This window comes from Pan troglodytes, chromosome 17 (assembly GCF_028858775.2).
Source record: "Pan troglodytes isolate AG18354 chromosome 17, NHGRI_mPanTro3-v2.0_pri, whole genome shotgun sequence".
NCBI classification, from domain to species: Eukaryota; Metazoa; Chordata; class Mammalia; order Primates; family Hominidae; genus Pan; species Pan troglodytes.
The window spans coordinates 17,323,697-17,337,218 of record NC_072415.2 but is presented as its reverse complement, the minus strand read 5'-3'; the positions used below and the strand labels follow the sequence as shown (position 1 = coordinate 17,337,218).

At 46.3% G+C, this 13,522-nt stretch overlaps 1 protein-coding gene across 14 annotated transcripts in view; it reads left to right on the top strand.

The window, feature by feature from the left end:
• LDLRAD4 (low density lipoprotein receptor class A domain containing 4) overlaps nt 1–13,522 on the top strand; it is a 436,354-nt gene that overhangs the window by 351,336 nt on the left and 71,496 nt on the right. For 2 of the 14 annotated variants that reach the window (XM_054672295.2, XM_054672294.2), the window contains exon 2: nt 1–13,522. This exon is cut by the window's left edge and continues 95,695 nt beyond it; it is cut by the window's right edge and continues 17,603 nt beyond it. The exons of the other annotated variants lie outside the window; for them this stretch is intronic. The gene's annotated coding sequence lies outside the window, so the exon portion shown is untranslated. 14 annotated transcript variants of the gene reach the window in all.

Genomic DNA, 13,522 nt, shown 5'->3' with positions numbered 1-13,522 from the left:
GTTATAGTGGGTGTCACTGTTAGGAATTGTGAGTCACAGACATCTGGTCATCGTGCCTTCAACCCACAAGCAGTTATTGCCTCACATTAGAAACAAGTTTGGCCGGGCACTGTGGCTCACACCTGTAATCCCAGCACTTTGGGAGGCCGAGGAGGTGGGGGGTGGGGGGATCACCTGAGGTCAGGAGTTCGAGACCAGCCTAGCCAACATGGTGAAACCTGTCTCTACTAAAAACACAAATATTAGACAGGTGTGGTGATGTGTGCCTGCAGTCCCAGCTACTCAGGAGGCTGAGGCAGGAGAATCGCTTGAACCTGGGAGGTGGAGGTTGCAGTGAGCGAAGATCATGCCACTGCGCTCCAGCCTGGGTGACAGAGTGAGACTCCGTTTACAAAAAAAAAAAAAAAAGAAACAAGTTTGCAGAAGGCAGCATGGGGCTGGTATAGGGGCCCCACTAAGTCCTCGAGGATCCAGGTTATCTCTTTCGGCCCCACTCTCCCAGCACTTAGTGTCCAGCTCTGAGGTTGTTTCATGGTCTAGAATGGCTGCTGGAACTCCAGCCAGGACACTCACACTGCAGTCTGGACCATGGAAGAAGAACTGAAGTCCAAAATGATACATGCCTCCTTCCTTTAAAGACCCTTCCCAGAAGTCCCACACACCGCTTCTGCCACTGTCTCCTGGCCAGAACCTCACCGTAAGGCCACACCAGCTGAAAGAGGAACTGGACAAGGTTCCAGTCTTGCTAAGGAAGAAAGGGAAGGCAGAATAAAAACGAGTGCACTTCACACCCCACATCAGGACCTGTGGCCTTCGTTATAATTTAGGGTCTCTGTATCACAGTAGACACACCCCGTGGTTAGAGGCCTGCTGAGTGTAGGTTTCAGGTCTTCCTGTCTCTACCTTATCAAGTTATTTAAATTTATAACATAGCCAAGCGTGCGTCTATCCAGGAAGTGTGTTCACATCTAGTCAGCATGGTCATCTTGAAGGGCTCAGGGAAAGACCCTCATACCCCACCTTCACCAATCCCTTGGTCATGAAGGATGTTGGCTCCTCTCACCTGCACCCTCTACCCAATGTGATGTTTGTAGGCACCCCATGAATAAACATTTTATGAATGAGTTGATATTAGTGGATTACACGAGCAACTATATCATTTGAAAAAAAAAATGATTGTAAGAAGCTAAGAGAAGTTGTGACACTAATCCAATACTGAGATGCTTGTTTTAGATGATGTCATACTTTCATAGCAGACACTAGAGAAGCGCCCTTTGCCCTCCTCCCCACTGCTGGGGCCTTCCCCACACGTGGCCTCAGAAACTTCTTTCCCACGCTTGGGCCTCCCAGGGCCACCCCATCCTGCAGGCTCAGGGGCTCAGACTCAGAACTGAACTATTAGCTCCATACTAGCCCTGCGCTATCTGGGGAATAAAACACTCTCTGTACTCTTGTCTCTATAGAAAAACTTTTTTTCAGTTGCAGGATAAGCCAATTAGAAATGAATTTTGGGCACCAAACTGATTCATAAGTCGGATGTTGCTTATCTTCACTTTACTTTAAAATGAATTGCTTTTATGTGTCTTTCAAAGAAAAAAATATTCCCAAAAAATCTGTAGCACTAATGATTAGCCTTACTTTGGGTTAATTTCCCTTTTGATAGAAACGAATGATTGTACCAACAACTTAAATTTCCCTTGGGGCTGGACACAGTGGCTCAAACCTGTAATCCCAGCACTTTGGGAGGCCAAGGTGGGCAGATCACTTGAGGTCAGGAGTTCGAGACCAGACTGACCAACATGGTGAAACCCCTGTCTCTACTAAAAACACAAAATTTAGCCAGGTGTGGTGGCAGGTGCCGGTAATCCCAGCTACTTGGGAGGCTGAGGCAGGAGAATCGCTTGAACCCGGAAGGCAGAGGTTGCAGTGAGCCAATATCGTGCCACCGCACTGCAGCCTGGGTGACAAAGTGAGACTCGGTCTCAAAAAATAAATACATGAAAAATAAAAAATAAATTGCCCTTGGAAGAATAAGAAGCTATTTATATTTGGTTTTTTGTTTTAAAAGTATGCATGGGGAAGCAAGACAGCTGATCCCCATCAAAATTAAGCTGCTGGGCTTAGAAAGTGTTTTGGGGGAAGGGGTTGTATTTTATTTTGCAGGTGGTTTTTCTTCTTTTTGACAAAATCATTAGGCCTTTGAAGGACATTTTTGATCTAAGCAAAGCAAAGATAAAAGGTAGTGATAGAAGGTGACGTTTTCACTTGCTCCCTAACACTTGTGAGTCAGGCAAGGAAGAATGACAGACGTGACTCGTCTGGGACGGTCTGCACCGGAGCATGTGGGGGGCCTCATCTGTGCGCAGGTCAGCCCTTCTGTGGATAGTGGTTTTCTCAAGATGCCACTACCTGGCTCGGGTCTCCGTGACCTTGTCCTGCAGCTTGTTGCCTAGACAACCAGCAGGCGGGAGCCCAGACGCCGGTCCACATAGGCAGTTATCAGGGCCAGAGGAGTGGCAGAGACTCCAGCGAGCACTGGGGCATCCATGGCACCCAAGGCTTCCAGGCGCCTCCTGCCCATTCCACACAAAGCAGAAATCTGGCAGCTGGAAGCAGCATGGTCTCAGCCAGGGACCTCCTTAATGAGGTACCTAATCAATGGGGAGATGCCGCTGATAGTCACGGCTCCCGCTGCATGGAAAGGGCATGCTCTTGATTTTGTACCTGGAGAGGGAAATGAGGAGTCCCAGTTAATTGGGAGATCCAGCAAGAGCCTCACTCTGGAGCCTCATAGTCTCCTGTGCCAGGGCGAGCTCCACCTTGGTGACAGAAGGCTCAGCCCTCTGGCTGCCCTTTTCATTTCTTTTCTTTTCTCTTTTTCGTCTTTTTCTTTTCCTTCCTTCCTTCCTTCTCTTTCATTTATTTCATTTTCTTTTCTTTTTGTAGAGTCAAGGTCTCACTCTGTCACCCAGCCTGGAGTGCAGTGGCATGATCACAGATCACTGCAGCCTCAAACTCCTAGGCTCAAATAATCTTCTTGCCTCAGCTTCTTGAGTAGCTGGGACTACAGGCGCATACCACCATACCTGGCTAATTTTTAAGTGTTTTTGTGGAGATGGGGTCTTGCTATGTTGCCCAGGCTGGCCTCAAACTCCTGGCCTCAAGCGATCCTCCCGCCTCAGCCTCCTGAAGTGCTGGGATTACAGGCATGAGCCACCACGCCTGGCATGCCCTTTCTAAGTGTGGAGTTTGTGAATGTGTCCACTTTCCTCACACTCCCATATGCCTGGCCAGGCAGATTCTCATCAAAAATTAGAAAAGCAGATATTTCCATTTGCAAATGTGTAAGTACGCTGTCTATGATCACTGAAGCTCTGACTCAGCCACTGTGGTCAGAAGCTGGGAGCCACTAAGTTCAGCACAGCTGCCAATCCCCTGTAGCTCCCAGTGCCTCCAAGAACCTTATATAAAGCATGTGAAGTTGGTCACAGCCCGTCACCCTGTTTCTGCCATCTCCGTCCACAGCCCCTGGATATTACTAAGAAGCAAGCACTCTTCCATGCCACACTACTGCCTCTGGTAACCCCATAAGAGGAAGACCTGGGCTCATCCCCAGCAGGGTCAGAGAAAACATGTTCTCTAAGCTCATGCATGATGGCGTTGGGTAGTTTGCCTGATACAATGCATAGGCCAGTGTTGCTTTGGATTCTGAAAAATGATATAGAGCAATTATTCATAAACTTTTTATTTATTTATTTATTTTGAGATGGATTCTCGCTCTGTTGCCCAGGCTGGAGTGCAGTGGCGCGATCTCAGCTCACTGCAAGCTCTGCCTCCCGGGTTCACGTCATTCTCCCGCCTCAGCCTCCCAAGTAGCCGGGACTACAGGCGCCCGCCACTACACCCGGCTAATTTTTTGTGTTTTTAGTAGAGACGAGGTTTCACCGTGTTAACCAGGATGGTCTGGATCTCCTGACCTCATGATCCACCCGCCTCAGCCTCCCAAAGTGCTGGGATTACAGGCGTGAGCTACCGCACCGGGCCTATAAACTATTATTAATTAATCATTGTTAACCTAAGTGAAGAGTGTTCAGGATTCATTCTTTGGACCAGCCAGCATTTTAACTGTACAGTAAGTCCCCCCTTAACATTGTCAATATATGATTAGAAACTGTAATTTTAAATGAAATGACATGTGACAAAATCAATCACAAAAACAAAGTTGAAGGAAACAGCGTTACCCGAGGACTTGCTGTATGTCATTTCGTTTACAGTTGCAGTTTACATGAACCTATCGGCAGCCTTAAGTGAGCATGTACTACATTGGGGGTAGTGAAATGGGTTTAAGTTTATAGTGCTTTCGTTGATGGTTTTCAAGTAACAAAAGAAACAGGCCTGCTGCTGAGCCACCCCTGGCCCCCTTTGCAGCCGGCTGTCCTTCTGTGATCACTGTGAATGTGAATGTCCTCAGCTTCCCTGCTCCAGGGTCAGTGATCGGAGTGCCTGTGATGTGCTTACAGCCTGGGCTGGGAGTGGAAGGAGGCTCTGGTTTAGCAGATAAAGAGAATCCCTTGGCCTTTTTACTGATTTTTGTGTTTGCCTTAGAAGATTTAGGGATCCTTCAGTCCTTGTCAAGAGGGTTCCTGAATCTTTTATTTGGCTTCAATGCACATTGAGTAAGAAACCGCAGAAGGAAAGCAGGGAAGGGAAGAGTCAGCGGGAGGAGAGGAGATTTGCTTCTAGTTGTCTTACAATTCCCATCATGCTTCTGAGTAACATTCTCAATTCCCAGAGATCACCATTTTTTAGTTAAATTGGGGCTTCCGAATTCTAGCAACCAGCAGGTGTTTTGGAGGTAGCTTGTTGACCCCTCTTTCATCCAAAAGTGATCATTTTTACGGGGGTTCCTCACAGAGTAGGAATTTGTTAGCAGTGCGTACCCGTGGCAAGAGCTGTGGCTAAAGCACATGCCCTGTCCCTTCCCGATAGCAGCAGCGCAGAGGGCACAGAGTGGCGCAGGCGAGACTGCCACAGACGCCAGTGAGGCCAGGATGTGCTTGATGGCTCTGCATGCCTGCTCTGTGGGGCTGGAGGTGTGCCCTCCTGTGCCTTGTGGATGTTATTAGATGTTGGAAAGCTGCAGTGTTCATTTGGGAAGGAGTTACTGCTCTGAAAGGTTTGTTCTCCTTTATTTTGTTTTATTTTTATTTTTATTTTATTTTATTTTTTTGAGACGGAGTCTCGCTCTGTTGCCCAGGCTGAAGTGCAGTGGCATGATCTTGGCTCACTGCAGCCTCCGCCTCCCGGGTTCAAGCGATTCTCTTGCCTCAGCCTCTTAAGTAGCTGGGATTACAGGTACCCACCACCACGCCCCACTAATTTTTGTATTTTTAGTAGAGATGAAGTTTTGCCTTGTAGGCCAGGGTGGTCTCGAACTCCTGGCCTCAGGTGTTCTGCCCACCTTGGCCTCCCAAAGTGCTGGGATTACAGGTACCCATCACCACGCCCCACTAATTTTTGTATTTTTAGTAGAGATGAAGTTTTGCCTTGTAGGCCAGGCTGGTCTCGAACTCCTGGCCTCAGGTGATCTGCCCACCTCGGCCTCCCAAAGTGCTGGGATTACAGGTGTGAGCCACTGGCTGCTCTCCTTTAAAGAGAAGGCTTGTTCTCCTTGATTCTCCTGTACAGTTTTTTCTTAAAATTTGTTTAGAAATCTAGGAGCATGCTGGGCTCACATTACAGGTGACAGGAATAGGCTGACAAAACACACACCTTGCATAAGCCAACAAGCATTGGACTAGAATTCATTTGCTGTCAGATTTGGGGGCAGTGACAGTCTTTTGGTAGAATTGTAATCAAAGGAACAAACTCAGAGAACAATCTGGGTAAAGAGACTGGTATCAGGTTAAGTTCAGATCTGTAGACCCTTCTCAGGTGGTGAAGCCGAGACCACAGACACAGATCCTGGAGAGGGATTAGAAGCCAGACATTCCATGGGTGACGCGCTCCTTCTCCTGTTCCCATCTCCGCATTTCCTGGTCAGGAACCTCATGAAAGACAGCTGCATTTTTTCCAGGCTGGTATCTCTCACCAGAGTGAGGCTTGTGGGCTTCATGCATAGCGATGGATACAGAAGCCTTGGCTGTTGGTGAAGACACTGAGGTGTATGGATATATTGACCACTGTGGGGAAGGCTCTAACTCTTGGTCGTTCCACTTGCTCACTGCTCTTCTTTGATGGTTGAGAAAGTGGTAGGATGGCCAGATTTGCAAAAGCCCATCTCACTATTATCAAATTTAATAGTGGCTGTTCTGCCGTCTGCTATTATTACCCATGGTTTGCTTTTGTGTGTGGGTATTAGAAAGCCTTTTAGGGAAAAAGCAGAATGTGGCTGGGCTACAGCTCCTGAGGAGGCCGGCCATGGCAGCACTCTTCCCATGCTGTCCCTGGGCCTAGGAGAGCAACCGCTCTCTGTCCACAGTGTGCCGTCCAGACCCCTATTTAGATCCCTGTCATGTGGTAGTTCATCCACCTGGACATCTTCCTCACCATGGCAGCAGCTCCTTGGGAGCAGGAACTATGTCCTGTTCGTCTTCGTACCCCTAGCACCTGCTATTTAAGAAGGACTCCAGAAACCTCGATGTGCGGCAGGACCATGGCCGATGTGTCTCCCTGGCACCTCTGTCTCAGGGTTAACTTTCCTCGCTGCCTGAGAGCCTCCGGCTTTGACGCTCATGGAGCCCTGGCATTGAGTGTGAGCACTTCACACTCTACCTCTCTCAGTTGGCCCTCCGAAATGCCTCAATTTAGGAGTGGTGCCCCACTGTGGAGGGTATTTTCAGGACCATCTTACAAATTATTGTGAAGTGTTGGAAACAAAGAGCTTCCTGCTTCTTTTCAACCTGGTTCTACCATGTTCCAAGCTGTAGCCAAAAGGAAAATAAATCAGAGCTTGAAACTAGCCTTTCTGATGGGAATATCTATCTGGGACACCCCTCCCTTTTTGTCTCTTGCCCCCATACGTCTCCTCCTTACAGCACAGGCTGTTTGGGAAGGAGGACAGGATATGTCATCTAACTTTTTTTCCATCCCTAGCTGAGTCACTGATTAAAAACAAATGAACAAACAAAAACCTAAAAAACCTTCCAGAAATACAAAGGAAAAGGGTTTGTTTGTTTTTTATTTTAATTTTTATTTCTGTAGGTTTTTGGGGAACAGATGGTATTTAGTTACATGAGAAAGTTATTTAGTGGTGATTTGTGAGATTCTGGTGCACCCATCACCCGAGCAGCCTTCACTGTACCCAATATGTAGTCTTTTATCCCTCACTTACCTCCCACCCTTTCCCCTGAGTCGCCAAAGTCCATTGTGTTATTCTTATGCCTTTGCATCCTCATAGCTTAGCTCCCACTTGTGAGTGAGAACATACGATGTTTGGTTTTCCATTCCTGAGTTACTTCACTTAGAATAATAGTCTCCATCCAGGTTGCTGCAAATGCCATTAATTTGTTCTTTTTTATGGCTGAGTAGTATTCCATGGTGTATATATACCACAATTTCTTTATCTACTCATTGATTGATGGGCATTTGGGCTGGTTCCATATCTTTGCAGCTGTGAATTGTGCTGCTATAAACATGCGTGTGCAAGTATCTTTTTCGTATAATGACTTCTTTTCCTCTGGGTAGATACCCAGTAGTGGGATTACTGGATCAAATGGTAGTTCTTTCTACTTTTAGTTCTTTAAAGAATCTCCACATTGTTTTCCATAGTGGTTGTACTAGTTTACATTCCCACCAGCTGTGTAAACGTGTTCCTTTTTCACCTCATCCACGCCAACATCTGTTATTTTTTGATTTTTGGATTATGGCCATTCTTGCGGAGTAACGTGGTATCGCATTGTAGTTTTGATTTGCATTTCCCAGATCATTAGTGATGTTGAGCATTTTTTCCTATATTTGTTGGCCATTTGTATATCTTCTTCTGAGAATTGTCTACTCATGTCCTCAGCCCAGTTTTTGATGGGATTGTTTGTTATTTTTTCTTGCTAATTTGTTTGAGTTCCTTGTAGATTATAGATATTAGTCCTTTGTCAGATGTATAGATTGTGAAGATTTTCTCCCACTCTGTGGGTTGTCTGTTTACTCTGCTGACTGTTTCTTTTGCTGTGCAGAAGTTTTTATGAAGCAAGTCTTTGGGGAGGATATTTTGTCTCATAAAAGTTATTACAAACATCAAGAAAGTGGATTCCAGCCGGGCGCAGTGGCTCACACCTGTAATCCCAGCACTTTGGGAGGCCGAGACGGATGGATCACGAGGTCAGGAGATCAAGACCATCCTGGGTAACACGGTGAAACCTGTCTCTACTAAAAATACAAAAAATTAGCCGGGCGTGGTGGCGGGTGCCTGTAGTCCCAGCTACTTGGGAGGCTGAGGCAGGAGAATGGCGTGAACCCGGGAGGCAGAGCTTGCAGTGAGCCGAGATTGCGCCACTGCACTCCAGCCTGGGGGACAGAGCGAGACTCTGTCTCAAAAAAAAAAAAAAGAAAGAAAGAAAGTAGATTCCTCTTCCAGTTTCTTGCCTAGCTTAAAGCCATGTAATTCTTGCCAGCTCACATTGTGATTTTTCTGGCTTTCAACACTTTGATTGGGATTTACCATTTAATTAAATAAGCTTAGGAGCTGGAGGGTGGGTGCTGTCCGGGGTCAGTTCAGTCAACCCCTGGTTCTCTTTGCACTTCACAGAATGTGGATTGTCTCTCTGTTCATGGGCTCTGCTGGGCTCTCTGAGCTCAGAACCTTCAGATTTGTTGGGTGGGACCACAGATAGTCATGGTAAGTGCAGTCATCCTTCCCAGCTGTAGCAGGGGGATGTCCGGAGGCTGTGGAAGGTAGAGTGTTAGGATAGAGATGGCGACAGTGTGGCCATCTCAGGAGGGCCTGGGGTGCCCATGAGCTCCGCTCAGAGAAACTGCCGGCTGAGCAGACGGGAGGACCTGGCTTTGAAAGAAGTTACAACATTAAGCAAAACAACATGTCGTTGTCTGTGGAAAGGAATCCTTAGCATAAGTTTTTGAAAATATGATCAGGTGTCTTGACCCAACACTTAAAAAGTGAAGTCCACAGTGTTTAATTTCCTGGTGATATTTTTGTTTTTATTTGCGGTTTAGCATTTTTTTTTTAAGTATCCGAATTTGCATGAGGCTAGTTTTGTATTTCTGCAAGTTTCAGTCCATGTGATTTGAAGCAGATGTCATAGTCACACAAACAGAGTCCATAATGGGAAAGTCAACTCCTGGGCATGCTGTTCCATGCCTACATGGACTGGAAAGAAATTTGATTACTTTGGGAAATTAGGCTAATATTTCAGGGGTTGTGTAATGGACAACAAAGGACATGTTCAGCAGCTTTTGAGAACTGAGAGAATGGAGGATTGAGGACCCTGCAGCGGCAGTCCTGAGTCTCCAAGCGCGGCTGTGTTGAGATGGGTTTGCTGGCTGCTGGGGAACATGCCTTTGCTCAGCCGAGGACAGCTTTTTACTGTGGTGATGTTAGAAATGTGGGCAGAGTGAGTTATGACTCAGTCTATTGTAATTAGAAAAAAGAGCAACCACTGAGAAAAGTCCTCAGAGAAAACTTAAGAAATGGGGATGTTCTTATTCTCAGAAAACTAAAACGGGAAGTCATTCTTGGTGATAGTGAGGGGAAACGCAAAAGCGAAGGGAGAGGGGAGCTCTGTGTGCGGCGTCTCTAGCATTGCACAGTCCTCTTTAATGAATAAATGGAACCTTAATAAGGAAAAGTACCGGCTACATTATCGGTTGCAAATTGATTTGCTGTAGGCAAATTCTAATGTAGTTTGGCCATGTGAGGCGTACCTCTTAAGAAAACAAAATCAGGTTGCCTGAAAATGGACTCTTGCTTTCCAGGTGAAAAAGGCACTGGAAACACCACACAGCTTTGTCCTGTAATGTTTCCTTACTCTGGAATCATGAATGGGCTTTTCTCTTGCTATATCTAAAACTCAGCTCTGATTATTATCTTTAAAAAGAGGCTGTGCTTACTTTCCACACCCAAATGAGGCTGAGAGTGGCTGTGAGGAAGGGAGGTCAGTGCCTCCTACTTCTTTTTGGTGGGGCAAGCAGGGGAGGGAGAATCCATCTCTAAAAACCAGTGGTTCTTAACCTTTGAGAATCTGAAGCAGGCCAAAGACTTTCATCCCAAAGCAATGCAAATATACCAAGTCTCATGTGTACTTACGGGGTTTGCAGACCCCTGAAGCCCATCCGTGGGTCTCAGCTAAAAGCACCTGCTACAAACTCAGTAAGTGCTTTTTCCCCATTAAATAATTGGTGGCATCATCTGTCTGATGAATTACCACCTTACTACTTTATTTTCTAATTTTAACTGTTATTTATATTCCCCTGGAACACCTTGAAATTTTCCCTAAAACTAGATTGACTAATCTGGGTCCCTCCTTGTCTCAGGAGATGGGGATGGTCTCCCACTTCCACCTGTGCCCTCCCTGGCCAGCACATCATCATTGTCATCGGAACCACCTTCTTTGTAACTGTCCTCCTCCAAGCAGTGTTTGCCAAGCATGGTGCTAGGTGCCAGAGAATAAGCTAGAGGACAGGAAAGAAGAAACACATAGAAGTATTAACCTTCAGCGGAAGAAGGCGTGCCCAACTGGGAGAAGTGACAGTGGCGATCTTATAGAGCCTGTGGCATGCCCTGCAGATCGTGCACACAGCTGAATAAGATGCTGGTGCTGGCTTCTTAGCGAACCATAATATATTTAGCTTGGAGCAACTTTTGTTTTTTGCTAGGATGAAAAACAACCTGAAACTCAGGATACATACAAGAGATCAAAATAAAAACCATGAAAGTACAGTGACCCATTTAAAAGTTGTCCGGGTCTTTTTTTTTTTTTTTTTTTTTTTTCTGTCAGATATCATGGTAGACCACAAATCGCTGAGTTAATAATATAATGCTATTTGGCCGGGCGCAGTGGCTCACGCCTATAATCCCAGCACTTTGGGAGGCTGAGGTGGGCAGATCACGAGGTCAGGAGATCGAGACCATCGTGACTAACACGGTGAAACCCCGTCTCTACTAAAAATACAAAAAATTAGTCAGACGTGATGGCACGTGCCTGTAGTCCCAGCTACTCTGGAGGCTGAGGCAGGAGAATTGCTTGAAGCTGGGAGGCGGAGCTTGCAGTGAGCCGAGATCGCACCACTGTACTCCAGCCTGGGTGGCAGAGCAAGACTCCATCTCAAAAAATAAAAATAAAAAAATATATAATGCTATTTGTTTAAAATGATAGTGCTGATTTATGAATGTGGGAAATATCTAAAAATATCTACAAAAGAAGTGATTATTGAATTACAGTCATTTGTTTATATGTAGTTATTATCAAATAATGATCAAGTTATCGGTCTCTGATTTTTATATGTAGTCATCTGTGACACATGAAAAATGTGTAAGTGGGCCTGTCCCTTTTTACTAGGAAGTGACTTCCTCCTACCTTCTGAGCCAAAGCTCTCCAGTCTCCACTTAGCCAGGGGATCTCTTTCTTCATGGATGACCAGTAAGGGGAGAGAATTCCTTATCCCCATGTAGTAGCTGAAGGGCATTCTCTTGGCTGGTGATTGGCATGGATGGGAAAGGTCAATGTAGTTAAAGTCTTCCTGGGTTCATAGTGAATTTCAGGTTTCAACTGGTGGAGACATATCACTGGACTTAGCTTCCCAGGCAAAGTCACCAAAGATTCTATGTAAATAGCATTGAAATGCCCCCTTTGCCTATCACAAGAATGTATGCATTAAAGAGACTGTTGCAAGTTATCCTGGACACCACCCTGCCTTTTGCGGTATTCTTTTTCCTGTGGAAAAACTAGTGCCCAGTTCTGAGTAGCCGACTTCTATCTGAACTTTTGAAACGCAGTCTGTCATGCGTTGTCTGGGGGCCATAGACTTGCCCCTCTACAGTGTCCCTTCTCAGCAGGGCTGCTGTCCGATGCTGTGAGAGCCAGGGCCCCTGAGTCTCCCTTCTAGGGCCCCTAGTCACACTGCCTTCCTTCCTTCCTCTAGTTCACTGCATGTCAGCCATAAATGAGTCTGCATTATTAATGTGATGCTTTTCTCATGGTCTGTGCTCATCAATTTCTCATTTCCACTGACACTTCTCCTCAGGATGACTTCAGGGCTCCAGGCTGCTCTTCTTGCTCCCACTTCCTGTGTTTTATTCTGTGCCTCGTGCATACTGTGCACACTCCCTGCTCAAAGCCTTCAGTGGCTTTTCCCTGAACAGGACAGGATGAAGCACCAGCTCCTGGCCTTCCCTGCTGCTCTGGAGAGGCTGCCTGGGTCTAGGCACAGCTGTGGTCACCCCACCTTGGCTTGTGACCCCACCTTGGCTTTCTTGGCTTGTGACCTTTTCGTCATCTCAAATCCTTTGGCTTTTCTGAATCACTCCCTGGGCTCTCTGTGCCTGTCAGGTGGCAGCACTGTCTCTGCAGCCAGAGGATGGGCCCCAGAGGGCCAGGGATGCATCAGGCTGCTCGGTTCTCCTGATGCTTGATGAGTGTTGGCTGCTGCTGGGAGGATGTTCTTGGGATCAGTTTGAATGGCAATGAGAACGTCCCACCTCAGCCATCTGCAGAACTCTGCTGGAATGTGCAGGCGATGGCACGGTGGCCACTGCTGACAGAGGCACAGGGTGGCCATCCTGGTCCCCAGACTTCTCGGGGGACTGGCCAGCAGTCACTTCCTTTCCCGGGTGACTTGGCCGTGCCCTTGTCCAGAGGCAGGGCTCCAGACTTCTTAATAGCCACAGGTCTAGGAATCTGCATTTTCCTGGCTTATGAAACTGTCAAGCTTCATTTAGCTTGAACTAAATGAAGTAGTTCAATGTCTTTGAACTACGGCTCCCTTTCTAATCAAGCCTCTGGCAAAGAGAAAAGCAGCATCGCTTAACTATTAGAAGCTTGCCCTTTTAAAAATAACCTCTTCAGCGTCTGGTTTTGAAATTGAATAATTGCCAGGTTGCTGGTTGGTGGATACCTGGTTTGTGTTCTGTATACAGGTTGAGTGTCCTGTATCCAAAATGCTTGGGACCAGAAGTGTTTTGGATTTTGCATCTTTTGCAGATTTTGGAATATTTGCATATACAGAATGAGATATCTCGGGGATGGGGCCCAAGCCTGAACACAAAATTTATTTATGTTTCATATATATGTTATACACATGGCCTGAAGGTAGTTTTATGCAGTGTGTAATAATTTTGTGCATGAAACAAAGCTTGAGCTGCATTTTGATGTGACTGGCTCAGGAGGTCAGTGGTGGACTATTCCACTTGTTGTGTCTTGTCGGCTCTCAAAAAGTTCGGGACTTTAGAGCCTCTCAGATGTTAGATTTTCAGATTAGGTATGCTCAACCCCTAATACATTTCTGCTAGTTGTTTTTTTCTTATCCTGCAGTCTATGTACAGGCCTGTCTCTCATTTTCTGTCTCTACTGAA